Consider the following 23,368-nt stretch of genomic DNA (forward strand, 5'->3'; position numbering starts at 1 on the left):
ACCCACAAAACACATATATATAAAAAAAAAAAAAAATTCGACCATTTGGTTTTCGACCAAATTGCGTCGACCAAATTGCAGTCGACCAGTTTGTTGTCGACCAGTTGACTGGACACCGGATTTATCATCAGCCTATCAGTAGGTGGTACTAGATGAGGAGTGGAGGCACCTCCCATCTTTCTTTAGCCCATTAGGAGCATTTAGATACAAGAGGATGCCTTTTTGATTGGCATCAGCGGCAGCCGTATTTCAGAGATTAATGCACCAGCTATTTGATGGTCTCCAAAGAGTTCATTATTTTCAGGATGATATACTAATATCAGTAATGACTGAGGAAGAGCATAACGCAAAATTGTTAGGATTTTTACAGGTTATCCAAGAAAGAGGTCTCACTAAAAACAGAGAAGTACAAGATAAAAAAGAATGAAGTGACTTATTTGGGTCATTTCATAAATGCAGAAGGAATAAAACCAAAAAAAGCTCTGGTGAATACAATCCTAGGTATTCCAGAACCTACAAACAAAGATCAACTTCGCAGTTTTCTAGGTTTGACGGAGTACTATTCAAAATTTGTACATCGCGTTTCTGACAAATCAAGACCTATGAGAGAGTTGGTGAGTAAAGGTACAAGATTTATATGGTCTGAGGAATGTAAAGGAGAATTTGAACAATTAAAGGAATTTATTAATAAAGCTCCAACACGCAAGATGTTCAACTATGGTGCCAAAAGCATAATTTCTGTAGATGCCAGTAGCATAGGGTTAGGCGGTGTCCTTGAACAGATACAAGAGGGCACTGTAATACCTATTGCTTTTGCCTCCAGAATGTTGAGAGGTGCAGAAAAAAATGATTCCACTATTGAGAGAGAGGCGTTGGGAGTGAGGTGGATTTTGGAACATTTTAAAGGTCTAATTTGGGGTGCATCAATTGAATTGAGAACTGATCACAAGCCATTGATTCACGTGCTGAGTTCTAAGAGCACACAACTAACATCACCACGGATCAAGAGGTGGACTTTGGACATTATGCAATATAATGTTCTAGTGAAGTACACACCAGGGAAGTTCAATGTTGTGGCAGACTGCTTTTCGAGGTTAGCTTGGGACTGCGATGATGACAGTATACAAGATGGTGAATCTTTGGGGGAACAGGCCACAGAGTGTGTAATAGCACACATCAACCCAAGTTTTTCAAAAGGAGAATGGGCCAAAGAAATAGATGAAAATGTTGAACAAGAACATTTGAAAAGAGCAATCAAAAGTGATTGGAAAGATGTTGACCAGAGTATCAAGATGTGGGACAAAATAAAAAATGTAATCTCTTGTGATAGTACATGATATACAGAGGAGATCGTATCATTCCACCGATAGTACTAAGAGAGAAAATGATGGTCATAGCTCATGAAGGTCATGTGGGGAGGAGCCTTACAAAAAGGAGAGTAAGAGAAGTGTATTGGTGGCCTGATATGTGGAACCAGATGGAACAGCTAGTAAAAGAGTGCATCAGTGATAAAGGAAAGAAAACATGGCCAGCACCCTTACAGCCTGTAGAGGTTCCCAAAACTATATTGACCAAATTAGCAATTGATATAACAGGACCCTTTGAAATGTTGGGGCCTCAAAAAGCGTATAGATTATACATCTAAAAGGGTAGAGTGTGGTGTTGCAGAAGACCCTGTTACTGCTGTCAAAGTGGTGACATTTTTAGAAGAATCTTTCAATAGAGAAGGAGATCCTCAAGAAATAATATCAAATAATGGAGTCCAATTCATGCCCTTAGAAGTACAGAATTTCATGAGAGAAAGATCCATTGAACAACTGCTTTAAATCATCCAATGGCAAATGTGCTAGTGGAAAGAATGAATGGATTTATAAAGAGCATAATTCAACTAGCGATTGCCAATAACTTGTTGTGGAAAGACACTTTAAAGGAGGCACTGAACACTTACAGAGTTACCCCACACACAGTCACGGAAGAAGAGCCTTTTACGATAATGAGGGGAAGAACAGCCTCAAATAGACTAAGACCTGCCTGGCTTATGTTGAAAAAGAGTGAAGAGATTAATATGCAAGAGATTATAAGAAGGGTGGAGAAGAGACAGGCTGAATACAAGATATATTAAGATGAGAATAAGCATGTAAAAGAGAGCACTATCAAAGAAGGAGATTTGAGTTTGTGTCAAAGAACCAAGGAGAATATTGAAAGGGGAGTCCAAGTACAGGGTTCCACAAAGAGTAGAGAAATGTTCAAACAGGTCTTTGGTCCTTGATGATGGTAAGAAGTGGTCCTGTGATGACATAGTATCATCAAGAGCAAGAATTCCTTTGGCGGAGGAGCATGTGATGGAAGAGTTCAGAAACAATGCTGGGAAGAGAAGCATGTCATCAAAAAACAGAAGGATTATACAAAACGTTAAAAAAGATTTTGTGTTTTACTGATCTGCATATGAAATTTTATATTCCAAAGTGTAATGGAAGAAGCAGACGCCAATACCATATCCTTTTAATGTTGTTATTTTCTTTTCTTGTTATCTGTTTTCTCCTGTTCAGTTTTATTCATTGTTTCAACCCCATGTTGATTTGCCGATTTTGTGGAGGGGTAGATGTTATAACATGCATAACTGTGGTTCCATGGTACACTCATGGTGTAGTATGGTTCTGGAATTCATGAATTCCAGAACCATACAATGAGAAAGCACTGGCCGAGGTAGCAACCACCTGGACACCTTATACTTGTATAATCTTAATAAACACACAAGTAATATATACGTGCATGTCAGGAACATTCATTTACGAAGCCGCCATCGAAGAAATTGACTGACTGGTTGTACAGTCCCCTGCTTACCCAGTGGTGGGGATAGAGAATGCCCACCTTTCAAGGATGGAAGAGGTCAATTCACCTTTGGAGATTGGGTTTAGTTGTTATGCTTTTCTTTTGTGGAATATAGCGGGAGCTAAGGGTAGGTTTTGGGCTATCTTGGCATTTCTGTAGCAGTTTGAGTTTGATATTTTATTGCAGGAAACCTGGAAGCTAAATTATATTGTTTTGGATGGTTATGTTTCATTTGCTGTCCCAGCATCCAAGAATCAGAGTTTGTTCATTTGGTGGTTTGGCTATAATGGTCAAGGCCTATTTTGCCTTTGTAAGAAAGGCGTGGTATCGAAGTAAGACAGACACAAGTGATCACAGTTCAAGGGTGTTTATTAAACCTTGCAGTGGGTGAGAAACAACGCCTAATCTAAATATACGATGGGAGCAAGCTACAACCATCAAATAATAATAATACAGCCCTAGTAGAGTCTAGTCAAATAAAAAGGCCCTATACTAAAAATAAACTATTGCCAATCCTTACTGCTATGCTACAAAAGAGTGTGGGATAATGTTCACAAAAAGAAAGAAGTGTTCACAATATGATAAGCCAGGATGTCTCCCTTCCCCACATTTCTACTAGGGGACAAGGCGGGACATTTGAGCACAGCACACTCCTGGCCTTCTGTGCCCAAGTCTTTTTTCATGCAAAGTCTCTTGCTTCAGAGGGCCTGATACGCCAAAACTAAAGTTCCTTCTGTTAGTCTTCACATCGGGAGATTACTGTTCACCCTAGGATCCCCCTCAGCCTGGTTCAGATCCCTCTCTCAACGATAGCTTCCCTCAGTCGGGCTCAAACCAACCACTCACTGTGGACATCATTCGGCCGGATTCACTCTCGTTACAATATTCACTGGAATATTACTGCTCAGCTTACATCGCAAACATCCCTCAGTTGGGTTCGCATTTGCCACAGTAACACTATGTCATAATCTCATCAGAAAGCGGGGTTCCCTAGCTTTCTCTCGGCATCCCTCCGTCGGTTCACATTTGCCATAGTTCACAGTTCAAAAAAAGTCATTCTAGACCCCTCAGGTTCTTCCCTTTACCTAAGTCTGGGCCTCATTCCCCAGTCAACAATTCTCTTTGAGCCCCCAGTCAGGCTTCGCATTGTTCATTCACCACAATGTTCTGGGGTGTGTTAAGGTTCAACCCATTTTGCAGGCATTCCTCAGTCGAGTTCACGTTTGCCTCCCCAATGTTCCAAATACCTTCGACTGTACAAGGGGTTTGGTTTGATCCTCCTAAGACCACATGACACCTCACGCTGGCCTCCCCTAAGGCCTCTTGGTACTTGTTGTTTCTCCTGGTTCAGGAGAGGGGCACCAGCCAGAGACCTTCGAATGAGCACCCATGTGGTGCCAGTTTCTGTAACAAAAGTTACTCCCTCTGCCAGGTTCATAGGGGTCTCCATCTGCAGGGCGCAGACCCTTCTCACAAAGCTCACAATCTTAAAAAGTATGTTTTTGGACTCTGTCCCAGAATGCACCTGTCTGGTCCCAAGGGAGGAGTCCTGTTGTTGGTACCGCCAGGCAATCCCAGGTATCCCTGGTCGTGTTTTCTAGAAGTACAGCTCCCTCCTCCACACTACAGTCTCCTCTCAAATAGCAGGGCCAGTGCTTGGGTGGTTTTTTCCTGCTCCAGGGCTTCTGTAGCTCACTAGGGTGCTCTCCTTCTCTCCGGCACCTTCCAGCATCCCCGACTCGCTGAAAGTGTGCTTTCCTGCTTCGCCTTTTATGCTGCTTGAGAGAGACAAGTGGAGTCGGGTGCGAGTAATTAAAGAGGGAGGCCTAATTAGCCTTGCCTCTTTAATGGGACAGTCTGCTGTAGAAAGGGGAGAGGTTTTTTTTTCCTGTGTCTGTGGATCCCCGTTGGTAATCTTCATCCTCCCAATATCTCTCCTCCTCGTCTGTGATTTTAGAAAAGAAGGGGAGGAATTATGGGGATTGTAGTTTTCACTAGTAAATTTATGAAAATCCAGAAAGTTACTGTCAAGAAAGGGGGGGTAGTCCTGTTGCCACTCACAGTGAGAAAGGGTCAGTGTCGGGAAGGGGGCGGGAGTTGTGTTCCTAAATATCCTACTGTGCAGTGCATCCATGCCAAGTGTAACCCTGGGTGCTCCTACCCAGGTGAATCTTTTCTCGCTCGTCCACCCCCAGGGTTGGGATCTGAGAGTGCCAGCCCTTCCCTGGCCACCTGAATAAGGGATTCTTGGGGTTTACTTGAGAGTACATCCTTAGGTTTCTCGCACCTGTACCTGCAGGAATGTGGTCACACAGATTTCTTTTCTCCAACATGTAGTTCTTTCTTCTTACGTTGGCTTATTCCTGTCTGTGATACATTTTTATAACCGCCCCCATTAGTCTGAGCCAAATAAATTGGCTATATTTAGGTCATATATGGAGGAAGAGGTGCTCCCTAGGTCAAATAACAAGGGGATTATTTTGGCTGGGGGTGATTTTAATCTGAAATTGGGGGCTGGTATGACGGATGATCTTTTTGATCTGACTGGGGATTCCTATACCTACTTTACTGGACCCCTGTAGCTGTGCGTGAGGTTTGCAACTCGGCTCTTGGCTAATGGAGTGGGGCATTCAAGCTGTTAATGGCCGGATCCCCCAGATGTGCCGGGCAAGAAAACGTTTTGTAATCATTCAGGTTCTTCCACCATTGATTACTTTCTTTTTGAGGCCAACAACTGGCACATGATACAGTATTTTGAGGTGCTCTCTGAGCCTCACAGTGATCACCGTCTAAGGTTCTTATGGCAGTGTGATCGGTCGCAGGTCACTCAATTTGCCCATATTGATTGTGTTGTGACAGCTCCTCATCAACATTATAGGCTTAAATGGGGGAATATAGACCTTGAAATGGTTGTATGTGTTCTGTGCCGATGCTGAACATATTGAATGAAGCCTCCACAGCTTTAGAGAAAACAAATAATGTTATAGCATTAGTGGGGGAGGTGTCAAATTATTTCCAGAGGGAGTTTTCTGCAAGGGCTAAGATCTGTCTGGTTCGATGATCGCTATAAAACCTCAGAAAGTGTGCCCTCCTATCTACGCTGCATTCCTCTGTGAGATCTAAAAATGCTATTGTGAAGGCCAGAGCGCAATATCATGAGGCGATTAACTGCAGGAAGAGATACCTTGATGGAGAGGCTTGGAACCCGGTACTGAGGGCTGTGGAAGTAAAGGATTCAAAGACCTTTTGGAACCTTGTCACTCAAGGTTCAGTTTATAAAAAGTGGGAAAAGGAACAGAGGCTCCTGTTCAGGCTGATGTCTGGGTAGGACACTTTTCTTCTCTTTGATGGCCCTATAGAGGTGGTGGACCCATTTGGTCTGGATTCTTCCCTCTCATTTGCTTGGACTGAGGTTTTGATGGCTCTGCAAAACCCAATCCCATACCGTGCTCCTGGTTTTGACGTGTCCCAGTTTTGTGAAGAGCTTTGGGCTCTTTTATTCATCCAAGGTTTTAATACCATCTTGTCTATTGGGAATGTGCCCCTAATTTGGAAACAGGCTTCAATTCTCCCAATTTTCAAAAAGGGTCATCATGCTTCCCCTACAGCATATTTTCCAATTTCTTTGTTGGATTAATCTTTTAAAATTTCGGGACGAGTTTTACTAGGCCATTTGGAGAAGTGGATTGCAATGTTTAATATTTTGTCAGATATCGAGCTGGGCTTTCGGCCTGGTGTGGGGTCTTCAGAACAAGCTGTAAATATTTATTTGTTAGTGGCTAGGTCGGTTTTTAGGAAGGATGAGATGATTTATTTGGCCTTCATGGATCTAAGCATCGCCTATGATAAGGTTAATAGAGCAAATCTGTGGATGGTGCTCGAGGCCGTGAACTGTCCATTGGAGCTTGTTGACATTTTGAAACGCATTGATGTGGGTAATAATGTCTGTGTTTTCGGGTTGGAGATCTGGGCCAGTGCACTCCCTTTTTTATGTAAATTTGGGGGTGCGGCAGGGTTGTGTTCTCTGCCCCAGTCTTGTTTACATGCTATATTAACTGTCTTTATGCCGCTTTGGTGGCAACTGGTGCAGACCTTCCGACAGTAGGCATCGGGGCCGTTCCAGTATTGGCCTATGCCGATGATTTGGTGTTGCTAGCCCGCACTTTCATGGCTTTGCAGAAGCTGATTTCAGCTTACACGGTTTTCATGAATTCTCTTAGTTTAGAAATCAATACGGCAAAGTCTGCAGTAATGGCCTGTGCCCCAGGAAGAACGTATATAAAGATGCGCCATTGGTTCGCAATGGTGTTCTGAATCCAAGGATAAACACCTGTGATTATTTTTGGGTTTTTGGTTTTTCCATTTGGTCCCATGTGAACAGGGAGGATATTCGTTTGAGTCAGCTCCTGGGCGCAGTATCGCACTTTAAATCTCACTGCATTTTACAACCTTTATCGATGGTATTGGAAGTCTATAGGGCCCTGATCAAGGCTGCTTCTGATTATGGTGCATTTTTGTTGGATTTTAAGGGGGATAACGCTCTTCAAATAACATTTGCAAGAGCTATTAGGACTCCCTGGTTCAGTCCACTCATTCTCTACATGCAGAACCCGGTCTACTGTTTCTTGAAGATGACTGGCGGATGGCCCCGGCTATGGTCTAATGTGAGGGCGACACTGATGCATCGTATTCCGAGGGCAGTTGTGGGGGCTGATGGTTGGAATAGAATTCCTTAGCTTAACAATGTAAACAAGTTATTTTATTTTTTTTCGGGCATCTACTTTTTTTTAATCTGATAATTTGTTAGGAGTGGAGGCCGTAGTAAGCCTGAATCAAACCTTTGTGAACAAAATCAAATAAACCTGTGAAGATCCTTGCGAACAGGCGGGTATCTACGATCGGTCTGGTGGATCGTATTCTGCCCTACCTTAAATTTGGCGCACATTTACAAGATCGCGGGGTAATACTTATGGCTAATTTTAATTTATTACTGCTTAATTCATTTTATGTACGCTGGAAAGGCTATTTGGATTGTGCTGGCTGTGCGCTCTGTGGCTACCATTTAGAGGATGTTTTACACTTGCCATTGTTTTGCCCTTTTTAGTCCTATATAAGACAACAGACGAGTTTGTATTGCAATGTACATTATCGGCCAACGTTGCTTTTTCTTCTGAAAGTGGATAACCCGTATGTGGTTTGGGCCTTACTGTCTTTTTTTAAAGAGGGCCCTAATTTCAAGGAAATCTTATTTAGCCCCATTTGTGTACATTTATAGATATGCACTGTGAGAAACATGTATCCGCGGCATGCGTGAATGATCATTCTTATGCTTGTTTTTAACTCGTTGATTTGTTATGGGAGCAATTGTTCTGGTGCCATTTTAGTGTGTAAGACTGTTTTTTAAAGAAGTCTATTCGTGTTTTATTTTGTTTTTAATGTATGCTGCTCCAGGCATGTTTTTGTAATCATGATGTTGTCTTTTTTTTATGTTTTAATTTTTTGTTGTGATCGTTGTTGAATTTATGGCTTATTATAGCCGAAATAAAAGTTTTTTTAATTTATATTTATTGGTTAGTTAAAACCTTATACACTAAATCCAAACTATAAAACAGATCAAAATTCATTCAAACAGTTACAATACCTGTATTTAAAAGGAAGATTCATTTCATTTTATACACTCATTATATACTTTCTGTACCCGCAACTCTGTGTTTACATTAAAGAACAATAAAACTAATTTTACAAAACATTTACTTTAGCCCCTATCCTATAATTATCATGCATGAATATACTCTTTGTAATCCTTTATTTGGGTTATATTCCTTAAATTGCTTTAGGCAATTCTGCCATCACCCTTTTCCAGATATAAAATGCCGCCCCTATGTATTCTAACGGATCTGCCATGTGTATAAGTGACCACAATTGGTCTGTAATAATCATATTTACATTACTTGTCAGGTCTCTCTACCCTTTCGTATAATACTCTTGTAACTCTTGGCATTCAGTTAGCAGCGTTCTCGAGGTTTCTATTTCTTTGTAGCCATACCTACTTAGTCTTTCCTCTTTTAATATAACCCTATATATTCATGGCAGGGTAGTATATTAAAATGCAGCATCATTATAAATCTCACAAACTCCCTATTTCTAACCTTTTATTAGCTAGTTCCGGGGTACAGAAGGCATTAGCCCTTGTATTTATACCTCTGCTTTTTGCTCAAAGTAGTGAGATTTTCACTTGTATCCCAAATATACGCTTTCTTTTTCAACTCTTTAAACATCGGCCAAACATCACTGAAAACTTTGTGTAATTTCACATTAAGAGTACTAAGGAAATTAAGGGTTGTGGTTTTTAGGTCTTGGATAAATCCATTCCCCTTGGTTTTTCCTCTGTCTTCCCCATATAACACTCATTAGTACCCGGCGAGAGGCAAGCAGAATGCAACACGCATTCTGATTGGCTGTCGCCGGGTCCTTACATGGCCAAGAATCCTTCGATTCTCGGTCGGGATTCCAACTGCCTTGTCCTCGGCGGGGGCGTGCCATCCCCTCAGCCAATGACGCGGCACAGAGCGGGGCCATCCCACGGCTGAGAGGCTGCCTTCGCCCCCCGCAGCAGACTCGGGTAAGCTTTTTTTTCTTTTTCTTTCCCTCCCTCCTCGCTGCCCTCCCCACCCCACTTACCTACGCTTTGCTCAGGCCTCGGGGCATTACCTGAGTCGGTAATGTCCCCGCCACTCGGGGCATATTGCTTTATTAAGGTTACCTCTTTATTGCTCCTAACGGCCATTTTACATACAGTTTACAGCAATTTATTTTCCTCAATGTTTCCAAAGATGTAATGCCCAAATCACTCCTAATTGCTTCTATGGGCAAAGCTCTGGGAAGACATAATGCTGTTTTCCACATTTTCCCTTCTATCTTTCCAAGATTCCCCATACTACTTCCCTCCACTGTTTCCAATGCCTATAGCGTTCCTGGTATTATGCATGTTTTATAGATTTCTAAATGACCCTCTACTGAACACCCCTCCTTCTTGCACATATAACTACAGGAAAGTTTCAATTTTGTTGTTGCTTCTTGCTTTTACCATTTCAAAATACAAATCTCTAGGTGGTTTATTTTACTATTGGTATTCCCAAATAAGGATAGCTTTTAACAACCTCCTATTTTTTTGGAGTCAATTTCCCATACGTATTTTGATTTATGGGGTCTATTTTTCCTAGCCCCAAAAACCATAATCTCTGTTTTTTCTACATTTATGCTTAGGTTGTTCTCTCTTGAATATTGTTGTATTGCGTTTAACATTCGTTGTAGACCCACCGGCGTCTTATCTAATAGTACAGTGTAATCTGCATACATTAACCAGCTAATTAATATTTTCCCTATTTTTGGGGGCACATTATTTAAATTCATACATCTTTCCCACATATCCGCAACATAGTGGTTGAAGAGGACTGGCGAGGTCACACAACCTTGTTTTAACCCCATATTCATTCTGATGGGAGGAGAGTATTTCGATCCTTTATCCAGGCAAATTACTGCTGTTTTTCGCCTATACATTTCTTTCAAGAAATGCAATATAACTGGACATATTTGCCATTTAGATTTAGTTTTCCCCACAATTTGTCCGTATCCCACAATTTGTCCGTATCTACACAATTGAAGGCCTTAGCATAATCTACATACATAGAGATTAGTATTTATCTTGCCCCAGGTATGAGATATAATATAGTTTAGTGTAACCAGGTTATCTAGGGCACTATTATGCTGCAGTGTAACCAGGATATCTAGGGTACTATTATTCTGCAGTGTAACCAGGTTATCTAGGGTACTATTATGCCGCAGTGTAACCAGGATATCTAGGGTACTATTATGCTGCAGTGTAACCAGGTTATCTAGGGTACTATTATGCTGCAGTGCAACCAGGATATCTAGGGTACTATAATTCTGCAGTGTTTAGTTTAGTTAGTTTATTTATAGAGCGCGACCGAACCCTCGGGTAGCTGGGCGCATAAGCATATGGACAAGATAGTTACATATCGTTGCGCACAGCAGGAAAAGTACATTCAATTGTGCAGACAAATGGTGAAGTAAAAAATAAGCAAAGAATACAATAGAAAATAGCGGATCGGGTTACATGGTGATCCGTTTCACGGTGTAGTTAAGACCTAGGGTGCGTGAGTAAGTAGCACCGTATTTAGGCAGAGAGCCATGATTTCACCATGGCTCTGAATGGCCAAAAGGAAGCTTCCGATCTGATTGCAAGAGGGAGGGTGTTCCAACATTGAGCTGCAAGAACCGGGAAGCTGGAACCTCCTGCTGTTTTTAGGTTGAATTTAGGGACCTTGAGTTGGTGCAAGTAGGGAGTTCTGGTGGGTCTAGAAGTGCTGTGTCTAGCGAATTTGTCAGATAGGTATCGCGGGGCAGACAGTGAGAGGCACTTGTGTGTAATGACAAGAGTTCTTAGCTTGATTCTGTCTCGTATTGGGAGCCAGTGGACATCTTTGCTAGCCGTGGAGATGTGTGCCTTGCGCGGGAGGTAAAGAGCACATCTTAAGGCATTATTTTGGAGGATCTGGTGTCTGTCTAGATTTTTGGAGGTAGTACCTTGGAATAGTGTGTTACAATAGTCTAATTTAGACAAAATCAATGCTCTGGATAAGGTGAGGCAGCTGGAAGATGATAGAAAAGGTATACAGGCATTGATAAGTTTGTTGGTATATGCGGTAGATGAGATGGTGGCATTTATTTGTTTTTTCAACGATAGGGTGGAGTCGAGGTACACGCCTAATCTTTGGAGACTTTTATGATGTTGCCATCAATGGTGAAGGATTTGTACCTAGAATCTAATTTATTGAGGCGGGCCTGGGAGCCTACGATGAGCAGTTCCGTCTTATCGTCATTAAGGCAGAGACTGTGTGTGGCCATCCAGGCTTGGATTTCTAGGTAAATTTCGTTAAGCTTTGCAACCTCTTCTTCGTAGCAGCCAGTGAGTGTGATGAGGACCTGGGTGTCATCTGCATAATTAGTGTAGCTGACACCCAGTTCGTCAAGACGGTCGAAGAGAAGCTTCGTGAAGATGTCGTAAAGTGTGGAGGAGATGCAGGAGCCTTGGGGAACTCCGCATTGGATTGGGATAGGGTCAGCAGCCGCTGATGGGGCGAAGACCCTAGTCGATCTGTCAGACAGAAATTACTGAATCCAATTGGTGGCATTCTGTGGGAATGCGGCAGCCGAGGAAAGGTGTTGTGTAAGGATCTGGTGGTCAACCAGGTCGAAGGCCGCAGAGAGATCCAACAGGAGCAGGATGGCCAAGTTGCACTTGTCTTTGGATTTTTAGATCCAGGAGGGCAGTTTCGGTCCCGTGCCTGGGTCTAAAGCCGGATTGTCGCAGGCCTAAGAGGTTATTGACTTCCAAATGTTGTATTTGGGGATAGGCGACTCTGTCTAGTATTTTGAGGAGGAAAGGGACCGTGGTGATGGGTCTGTAATTCGTAGGGGTGTTAGGGTCTAGGTTGGGCTTTTTGAGGAGAGGGCGGACCCACGCTTCTTTGAGGTTATTAGGGACTACTGAGTTCTTGAAGGAAGAATTGATCAGTGAGGTGATGGAGGGGAGCTAGATCTTTAGCTCCATCTTTGATGACAGAGGCGGGACAAAAGTCACCTTTACAATTGGATGGTTTAAGGCTAGCGATTATCTTAACTACCTCTTCTTCAGTGACTGAGGAGAAATGGAAAGGGGGGCAGTTGGGAGTGGTGTGGTCATTTTTGCTATTGAGGATATGTTTGGCGACCAAGTTGGCTTTTTTGGCTTCTATCTTTGCTTGAAGCAAGGCAATTTTGTTAGAGAGAGCAAGTTGGATATTATTGCACCATGCCTTGTCCTTAGTGCAATCCTCTGAGGGTGGCAGTGGCGATTCAAGTTCTCTTAGTATGGAGAATAGTTCTTTCGTGCCAGATTTGGCATTGTGTATTCTTGTGTTATAAATCTCTTTTTTTGGTGTTTAAGATAGCAGATTTGTAGGTGGAGGCAGCTGTAGTGAGGTTGTCTTTAGTGGATGGAGAAGGAGCCTTTCTACATCTGGTTTCCGCAGCACTTTTAAGGTTGCAGAGATCTTTTAGTTCTGCTGAGAACCATTTTAGTGTGGGCAATAGGTTTGGCTTTGCGTTTACGTGTAACCAGGTTATCTAGGGTACTATCATCCTGCAGTGTAACCAGGATATCCAGGGTACTATCATCCTGCAGTGTAACCAGGATATCCAGGGTACTATTATTCTGCAGTGTAACCAGGATATCCAGGGTACTATTATTCTGCAGTGTAACCAGGATATCTAGGGCACTATTATTCTGCAGTGTATCCAGGATATCTAGGGCACTATTATTCTGCAGTGTAACCAGGATATCTAGGGCACTATTATTCTGCAGTGTAACCAGGATATCCAGGGCACTATTATTCTGCAGTGTAACCAGGATATCCAGGGTACTATTATTCTGCAGTGTAACCAGGATATCTAGGGCACTATTATTCTGCAGTGTAACCAGGATATCTAGGGCACTATTATTCTGCAGTGTATCCAGGATATCTAGGGCACTATTATTCTGCAGTGTATCAGGATATCTAGGGCACTATTATTCTGCAGTGTAACCAGGATATCTAGGGCACTATTATTCTGCAGTGTAACCAGGATATCTAGGGCACTATTATTCTGCAGTGTAACCAGGATATCTAGGGCACTATTATTCTGCAGTGTATCCAGGATATCTAGGGCACTATTATTCTGCAGTGTATCCAGGATATCTAGGGCACTATTATTCTGCAGTGTATCCAGGATATCTAGGGCACTATTATTCTGCAGTGTAACCAGGATATCCAGGGCACTATTATTCTGCAGTGTAACCAGGATATCCAGGGCACTATTATTCTAAAGTGTAACCAGGATATCCAGGGTACTATTATTCTGCAGTGTAACCAGGATATCCAGGGCACTATTAATCTGCAGTGTAACCAGGATATCCAGGGCACTATTATTCTGCAGTGTAACCAGGATATCCAGGGCACTATTATTCTGCAGTGTATCCAGGATATCAAGGGCACTATTATTCTGCAGTGTAACCAGGATATCCAGGGTACTATTATTCTGCAGTGTAACCAGGATATCCAGGGCACTATTATTCTGCAGTGTATCCAGGATATCCAGGGCACTATTATTCTGCAGTGTAACCAGGATATCTAGGGCACTATTATTCTGCAGTGTAACCAGGATATCTAGGGCACTATTATTCTGCAGTGTAACCAGGATATCCAGGGTACTATTATTCTGCAGTGTATCCAGGATATCTAGGGCACTATTATTCTGCAGTGTAACCAGGATATCTAGGGCACTATTATTCTGCAGTGTAACCAGGATATCCAGGGTACTATTATTCTGCCTAAACCCAGTTTGTTGCAGAGACAGTAATTGATTCTCCTGGCTCCACTTATTGATGTTTTTTAGTAACAATGAACAGAATATTTTGCAACTGCTGTCTGCCATTGCCAGATTTCGATGGTTATCCGACGATCTGTCCCTTTTGTTTTAATGTATCGAACAAAAATAGTTTTTTGCCAACTACCCGGAGTTTTACCACTTTCCCCAAATAGATGAAACAAAGGGATACAGCAACCAGGTCCATTTCTCAGGATTGCGTTGTATCACTATATTTGCCACCCCATCCGGACCTGGTGTTCGGGAAGATTTCATTTTTTTTTATTACCTGTAAAATGTCATGCTGGTAAAATAAAGTTTTACTGACTGAGAAAAAAATATGAAATGTAAATGTCCAAAGTATCGGAAACGCAAGGGCAAGTTAGATAGGGAAATGACAATATGACAAAGTGTTCAGAATTGTACATACTGGGAGTAAAAGGTAAACACAATAACGCCAATTATTGTATAAATTGCTTCATTAACACCCATCTTTTTTAAAGTCATTTTAACTTGTTCTGAAGTCACAGGTGTATTTGATGCACAGGGAGACAAATAGGCTCGCTCACTTTCACCGAGTGAATTGGTGTGGAATGAGGCACCTATACACCAGGCAATGACATGCATTAATGACCATAATATTTGCTTTTTTCAGCAGAGACTGGACCTATTACTGAAATCAAGTGTCTTGAAATGAACACCAGGATATTGGACACACAGTGGAACAAGAGAAGCTCTGCAGAAGATGGGCAACATCATCCCACGGACCCTGTACAGAACTCAACATCCTGTCAGCAGAGACAAACCCCCCACACAGTTATGAGTATCCATCCTGAGGGGAAGGCATTTGCCTGCAGTGTTTGTGGCATGTGCTTCACTCACAGGTCCATGCTAATCACTCACAAGAGATCCCATGCAGGTGACAAAATGCACACGTGTACAGAGTGTGACAAAACCTTCACTCAGATCTCAAAACTATATGTGCACCATAGGACCCATACTGGCGAGAAGCCATACAAGTGTACAGAGTGCATGAAAAGCTTTGGTAACTCCTCAAGTCTGAGAAGGCATCAGAGGATCCATACTGGGGAGAAACCCTACATGTGCACAGAGTGCATGGAAAGCTTCAATCGCTCCTCAGCACTGAGAAGTCATCAGAGGACCCATACTGGGGAGAAACCCTACAAGTGCACAGAGTGCGCAAAATGCTTTAGTCAATCCTCCACTCTGGTTAGCCATCGAAGGATCCATACTGGGGAGAACCCTTACAAGTGCACAGAGTGCAAGAAAAGTTTCAATCATTCTTCCGCTCTGATAGCCCATAAGAGGATCCATACTGGGGAGAAGCCCTACACGTGCACAGAGTGTAAGAAAAGTTTCAATCACTCCTCGGCTATAAAAAGGCATCTTCTGTTGCACAAAGGGGAGAAGCCGTACAAGTGCACAGAGTGCAAGAAAAGCTTCACCTGCTCATCGGCTCTTATTGGCCATCAGAGCCTCCATAGTGGGGTGATGCCCTATAAGTGCACGGAATGCACGAAAAGCTTTGGTCACGCGTCGAGTCTGAGAAGGCATCAGAGTATCCACACTGGGGAGAAGCCCTACAAATGCACAGAGTGCATGGTAAGCTTCAGTCGCTCGTCAACACTGAAAATGCATCTATTGATCCATACTGGTGAGAAGCCCTACAAGTGCTCAGAGTGCAAGAAAAGTTTCAATCAATCGTCACATCTGATAAGCCATCAGAGGATCCATACCGGGGTGAAGCCCTACAAGTGCACAGAATGTGAGAAAAGCTTCCATCACTCCTCAGCCATAAAAATACATGTCATGGTCCATACAGGGGAGAAGCCCTACCAGTGCACGGAGTGCAATAAAAGTTTTACATCCTCCTCGGCTTTGATAGGCCATCAGACAGTCCATACAGGAGAGAAGCCCTACAAGTGCACTGAGTGCACAAAATGCTTCAGTCAGTCCTCAAGTCTGACCAGCCATCAAAGGATCCATACTGGGGAGAGGCCCTTTAAGTGTAGAGAGTGCAAGAAAAGCTTCAATCACCTATCTGCTCTGAACAGGCATCAAAGGATACATTGTTCTTAAGAGACTGGAGGACCACCAACTCTTTGAAAACTGCACTTTTCCCATAGTTGTCAAGGGAGGATTTGTATGCATGTATTCCTGTTAGTGATTAGCTCAGGGAAGGCATTCGGCAATGTCCTGTTTCTACATCTCTGCTTCTGGGTGGCTCTGTCTGCAGACCTGCAGTGTGTTGTCTACCATCTCTAGAGATGATCCTGACTCATTATTTAACATTTCTTTCCATAAATTATTTCCCAAAACATGGACTTTAATTCCCATAATGCACCTGGAGGATACCTGGAAAATCTGGCAGCCTAATCCGTAACCTCTTTTGGAGTCGGAGTTGCATGCACACTGGTTTCACTATGACTGGAAGCAAACCGACTCCTTTCAATGGACTGCAACATACAAAAAGCCACATCAATAATTGTGCTATTGTTTCCATACAAAAACTCCTGGTGTTTGTCAGCACTGGAGGCTCTCCCAAAGTCCATGCCAGGAATGCCCATTTGCCTCACCTGTGACTGCTCTTGTTCCGTCCAATCATGCAGCTCCACCCTGGCTTTGCACCCTACTAGCACTGCTTATAATCTGCCCATGCCCTCAAGCTTCCTTGTTCTTGCATTGCATTCTGAACCGTGTGCAGCTTTGACCATTAGGAATCTCTCTCGCCTTGCTGGCTTCTGTCTTGTGCTTTGCCTGTGACTCTTCCATGTTCCTCCGTTGCCTGGCTCCCGTTCTTAAAGCCTTGCAGGCTCAGCTCTGCACCCTTTGCGTGCTGCCAGTATGTTTGCTACTTGCTTTTGTGCTGCACCCTGCAGCAATCTTCTCCTTGTCCTGATTTCTTGCAGCACGCACCCCCACCCCCAGCCCCTGTACTGTTTCCCTGCAGCTTTCAATCTCTGTTACTTGCAATGTTTCCAGTTAGTCCTGTGGGAAACCTGAAGGTGTCTCACCCGCTAGACCCCGGGGATCTGTCATCCAGGTGGCCAGGAAATGCTCATCACTATTGGATCCAGTTCCTGGGGGTGGACCAGTGCGGGAGGATCACCTAGATGGGGGTGGGGGTGACAGTCTCCATACTTGCCCATAGGATACGTAGAAGCTATAACCACCCCATTTGTATACACAAACATTTCCCCACACCGCAGGAGACAGCAGACTAACACCAGAGCCATTTACCTGACATGTTCCAACAGCAGGGTCCGGCAGAGTTAGGCAGTTGCCATAACTACGCACACCTGAGGGCCCTTTCCCTTCCACATAGGGATAAAAGGTGGAGCTTGAAAACACACTTAGAGCAAGACAAAACGCACAAGAAAGCAGCTATTCCAGGATGGCATTTCAAACGAGGGAGAAAGGTGGTGGAAACCGAAAGGACGTCAAGGAAGGGATTTCCCTTTTTAAACCCAACTGCGCGAAGCCTTTGTTGAAAGAATCATAAGACCGGGAATCGCAGCTGGCTATTGGTGTGACAACTGTAAAAGGTACACAGGGCCCTCCCGCACTGATAGCTAGTACAGGGACAAGTGCTTGCTGCTGTGGTCCTGTCCTTGACTCCAGCAGATGAAAATCCCACGAGTTAGCACAGCCAGTGAGTTGAAAGGAACTGATAGTGGACCGGACTCTGAGCTCAAGGTTGCAGTCAAACTTTTGTGTAAAGGGAAGATAATAGACAAAGGTATTTTTGTGAACAATTGAGGCACCAGAGTTAGTGGTCCGGTGCTATGTGGGTGCTCATTGGAAAGCCTCTAATGCATGCCCTGCTCCTGAACAAGGAGGATTTTTACAAATTGAGAAAACTACTCGAACCAAGAGGCCCTAGGTGAGACAGGCGTGAAATGTCAAAGTGGTCATACAAGGGTCAAGTCAAACCCCTTGTACAGTTAAAAAGTCTTTGATAGGTTGTGAATGGAAAAGCTAAGTGAACTGCATTGTGGTGACAAACGTGAACCTTACTGAGGGATGCCCACAGTGTGATGTTGGTCTGACCTCGATGGAGTGAGGCTGACGTTGTAAAGGATTGGAGTCCAGCTGAGGGGGAACTGTTTGTTTGTTGTTTGTGATACATCAGGCCCTCTGAAGCAAGAGACTCTGCATATAAGAGACTTGGGCACAGAAGGACCTGATATTGGAAAAGGAACTGTGAGTTTGTGCCGGATAATTCTGGAAGTGTGCTGTGCTCGAGAGTACCACCTTGTCTCATGCTTCAAACATGGGGAAGGGAGACACCGACCATACCATCCTGACATAATTTTCTGACATGTCTGTCTTTTCTTGTGAACATTATCTCACACTCTTTCAGAGCATAGCGGTAAGGATTGGCAGTAGTTTTAGTATAGGCCCTTTTATTTGACAAGACTCCACTAGACCGCCTTATTATTTTTTGATGGTCGTAGCTTGCTCCCATCTTAGATTTAGCTTTAGATTAGGCATTCACCGCACCCATTATACAGTTTAATAAACGCCCTTGAACTGTGATCACTTGTGTCTGCCTTACTTTGATACCATGCCTTCCTTACAGTGCCCTCTGCTCCCTATTCTCCCATTCCCTTGATTTCAGGTCTGTTTACTTCCAAGCTTTACACCATTCGTAAGTCTATGTTTATATTGCTTCTGTTTGTACCGTTTCCCCTAGTTCTGTTTTCTAAGTCTTGCCTTGTATAGTTCATGTGTTTCCAGTGCAGTTTTCTGATCTGTTTTTGTTACCTAGATTCAGTTACTTTGCACCAGCAACTTTTCTGTAACCTGCACCAGCAACTTGTCTGTAACCTTGTACCAGTACCCTGCTCAGTTACCTTGTGCCAGTTATTTGCCTCTGTTATCTTGCACCAGTTCCATGCTACAGTTCTGCTTTCCTAGTTCCTGTTGCTCTGTTCTGAACAATTGTTTCCCTTTTGGGGCTCTTGGTGTCTGGTAAGTGTAATATGGGTTTTACACCTGTTTATCTATGTATTCCTTTGTACAGAGATTGGTTCCCATACCCTGCGAGGCAATCTCTGCTCCTTCTTTGGTCTCACTTTACTTGTAGTCTATAGTGTATTTAATGTAACCATGTGTGGCATTCTGTTCCTACAGTAGACATCCACGGTATGTTCCGGCTGGACCCACACCGGCTTGTCTTGTGTAAATACACTCCTTGTTTTTGCCTTAGGGTCCAGATACTGAAGCCACTCTTACTGCCCCCTTCCATGGGCTTGCTGGATGTGGTACCTGGAAGAGAAACTTACACAGAGGCATTGAGCTTCCCTTATATCTGTGGGTCGTCTGTAGTTCAACCTGTGTGTACACTCCTAGTGGGATTCCTCATCGTTTGTCCACTGCATGGTTCCCATCAAGGTCATGCCTTTCTTCCTGTTCCGTCGTTCTGATTTACCTTGTCTGTTCTCCCTTCTTTGTTTACCATCCTGCTGTATGCGCTTGCCTGTCCCTTTATATCATCATAGCCACCCCGCACCTACACAGTAGAAGTGACTAATAACATAACATGACATGATGGGGAGAATCCATGGGTCCTGTACACTGAGATCCACAAAAGAACTTGGATAAAGGAAATTCCATCACGACGCGGCAGCACATGATCAATCGGGCCCTTAAACTCATCAATAGTAATTTAAATGACAGAAATCAACCTGCTTCAGCACTGTACAGCAATATTACACCTTCATGGGGGAATGGGACCAAGGCTGAAAACTTAAACCAGAAACAAAAAGAAATCCAGCCTCACTTGCTTTGCAACATGGAATAAAAAGAAGGAATTAAACATGAAGAGCAGATGTGTTGGCCGAATTAGCACCAACTTGGCAGACAAAATAATATATCTATCAAGAAATTTCTGCTTCCTCTTCTCATTCCCCCCACCCCCTCACATTGTGGCAATCAAACAAAGTGGCAACACAAGAAAGCCAAGAAAACCCTTTGGAACCAATTACCAAGCAATTCTGAATGAAGTCATCATGCACAGCTGGATGAAAATCTGAAATCTCAAATCAGTGGCACCTGCACATATATACCATATGTCATCCAACCTTCGGCACCATGTGATTCCAGGCTGGAGCATCAAGCATGGAGAAACAGCTGGAAGGATGAGACTGTCACACAGCGACTCAGCTTTACCACCTCCAGGCCACAGACTGACCATAAACAGGCATTGGGGTATCACACAGCGACTCGGCTTTACCACCTCTAGGCCACGGACTGACCATAAACAGGCATTGGGGTATCACACAGCGACTCGGCTTTACCACCTCTAGGCCACGGACTGACCATAAACAGGACATTAGGGTATCACACAGCGACTCTGCTTTACCACCTCCAGGCCACGGACTGACCATAAACAGGACATTAGGGTATCACACAGCGACTCTGCTTTACCACCTCCAGGCCACGGACTGACCATAAATGGGCATTAGGGTATCACACAGCTTCTGATGTTTAATCTGCTTAGAATCACATGCTGTGCATAGGTCCGACATCCAGTGGTCACTGCGGAGTATTGCATTTTGTTTTTTGTAGTTGAAAAGGGGACGTCGACAAGGCGTGTCTGTAACACTATCCCTATAGTGACGTGCGTTGTACCCACAATCCCTCACGCGTCGAGGTCCCTCAGATTGTTTTTTTCCGCCCAGCTACTGGTCGCCTTTATGCGGAGCTCCTCGAGAGACATTGCCAAATAGTTTCTTCGACCTTTGGTCGTTTGTTATTAATATCAATAACGATAGATCCCTCCCTCGACGCAGAGCCGTTTCTCCGCCGAGCAAGATCTTCGACGGAAGGACGAGCGGAGGAGATCCTTCGGCGCTGCCGAACACGTGGCCTGGCCTCGCCGGCCATACACAGTAGGGAGAGTGGGGCTTTGTGGTCTTTCTTTCTTTTCTTTAAGAATGCCTTTCTCTTTCCCCTCCCTCTCTTTCGAGGTCGTAGTCACACCTATTACCCTCAGCTATGGAGAGGACGCCATTTAGGTTTTGCCCGCTTTGCAAGGGTAAATATACCTGGAAGGATAAGCATAAAAGGTGCAACCGTTGCTTACCCCTCGATCACCAAGAGGACGGCTGTGCGGCCTGTAAATTACTAAAGCCCAAAACTCTAAAGGACCGCAGGGTCAAAAGGTGGGCGGCCTACGCCATGTCTAGGCCTGACTCCTCGCCCGCTGCCGTAGCCGCCGAGTGTGACGAGGACAGTGACTACACGGCCTCCCGTAACAGAGGCTGTAGACCTCTCAAAGGAGCGCTCTCGCTCCTCGTCGTCCGTCCCCGGCCCGACAAGCCCGGCTCACGCCCAGCTTATGGGGATGAACACCCCGGCGACAAGGACGCACACAGAAAAACACCAAAGCACATACCCCCAGGCACACATTCGTCGAAGACGAAGACAGCCTAGGCGCCAACGGGGACGCCGGGCCCACCGACGTCTTCCACCGACCGCAAGGGTCGGCAGCCCTCCCCGCCACCGCTTCCGCGACAGGCGACTGGGCACTCTAAAAATAAGGGCGCTAACACCAAGATTTCCGGCGACACGCATCGCAAGAGCGCTCACGTTGCCAACAAGGACTCGACGACCAAGGACTCGACGAGCAAAGGCTCGACGCTCCATAGCGCGACGGCGACCGATCCCTCGGAAGAGAGAATGATCGCCGAAAGCCTCGCGCGCATAGCATCTAAGGACGGCCAAAGACGTACGGCGAGTGAAACGCCGAAAACCGCGCACAAGGCTAAAGATACGCCGAAGGCGCCGGAAAACAGATCAGGTCAGTTCCCGACGCCGTCGGAAGGCCCTAGCCAGCAAGAAGGCTACTCAGAAGGCGAAGACTCTCTTTCTTCGACGTTATGGGACAGAACCAGACAATTACAGGAGGAAGAAACCCCCTTTTCTTTCCCAGACCGTCCTGGCCGACCTCAGTGGACCTTTGAAAGGTTCCAGACCTGTATGGACAAGCTAGATAGGTTCATGTCCATCCCAGAAGACAGGGCACCCAAGAGACCAAGGGAGGCACCCCTTGAGAGTCCAAGGGCTAAATACCAGAAGTTTTATAGCCCCATACAGGAGGACTTAAACTCTTACAATCCCACTGAGGAAGACACCTTCTTCCAAGAGGAAGATGAGTTCACCTATGTTGAGGACCAACAAGAAGAGGAAGGTTTTCACGAGGAAACTAACCTATGTGAGGAAGGATTCCAGGAAGACACAGGCGAGGGCGACCAAAATCCCTGGCAGTCACCGGCTAGGTCGACTGACACAGGCAGTAGCAGTATAGTCATCGGGTCTACTGAAACTACTGTAGGGGAGGAGTGGTCCAAAATACCCCCCTTGCCCGCATCTCTACCCCAGGTGAGGGCCATGGCTCATCGGGCGTCCCCTCCTTACCACATGGTTCCAGGTGGTGGATTGCTCACCTGCTGAAGACATTGCCCGCACGTATTGAATTTAGCTAGGCCTCAGAAACCATTTTGTCTACTAAAGATGGTGTGAGCTCAGCGCACTGTAGCGCAGCCCCCACCTTCGGAAAGTTTCAGTTATCCCTGTCGCCGCAGCACCATGGCAGATCCGCTGCGAGCCCGTTCCCACGAACAAGACGGACATGAGCTAGCGTAATACATTAACATTGTAACATTTCACCTTCCGCAGTGTATCATCGCTCCCAGCATGACCCGGCCAGCGGGCCTGGGCGATGAAGAGAACGGTAAAATGGTCATCAGATGGTAGAAAGTCTCTACATATTAATGCCAAGACCACTTGCAAAGTATGCTTTTCTCCACAAAATCTCTTATATTACAAAAACCTGTAAAAATGTATAAACATAGAAAGCATGCTTCCATGATATAAGCAATGGCGAGCCCACACCACTGCAGTTGGGTACTAATAATGAAGGAGCGTTCCAGGGATCTATTTGTTACGTGTATCACTGGGAAACTTACACTCCATGGTTTTGCGCCAAAACTGAACTAATGCTGCTAGAGTACACGAGAGGACGAATGTAACCATACAGAGG

At 44.5% G+C, this 23,368-nt stretch overlaps 1 pseudogene; it reads left to right on the forward strand.

Annotated features, from left to right (window-relative positions):
• LOC138498179 (zinc finger protein 729-like) overlaps positions 1-18,858 on the forward strand; it is a 248,277-nt pseudogene extending 229,419 nt beyond the window's left edge.
• The last annotated feature ends 4,510 nt before the right edge of the window (positions 18,859-23,368 follow it).

The sequence above is a fragment of the Ambystoma mexicanum genome, chromosome 5q, assembly GCF_040938575.1.
Source record: "Ambystoma mexicanum isolate Mex_15411 chromosome 5q, UKY_AmexF1_1, whole genome shotgun sequence".
Taxonomy (NCBI): Eukaryota; Metazoa; Chordata; class Amphibia; order Caudata; family Ambystomatidae; genus Ambystoma; species Ambystoma mexicanum.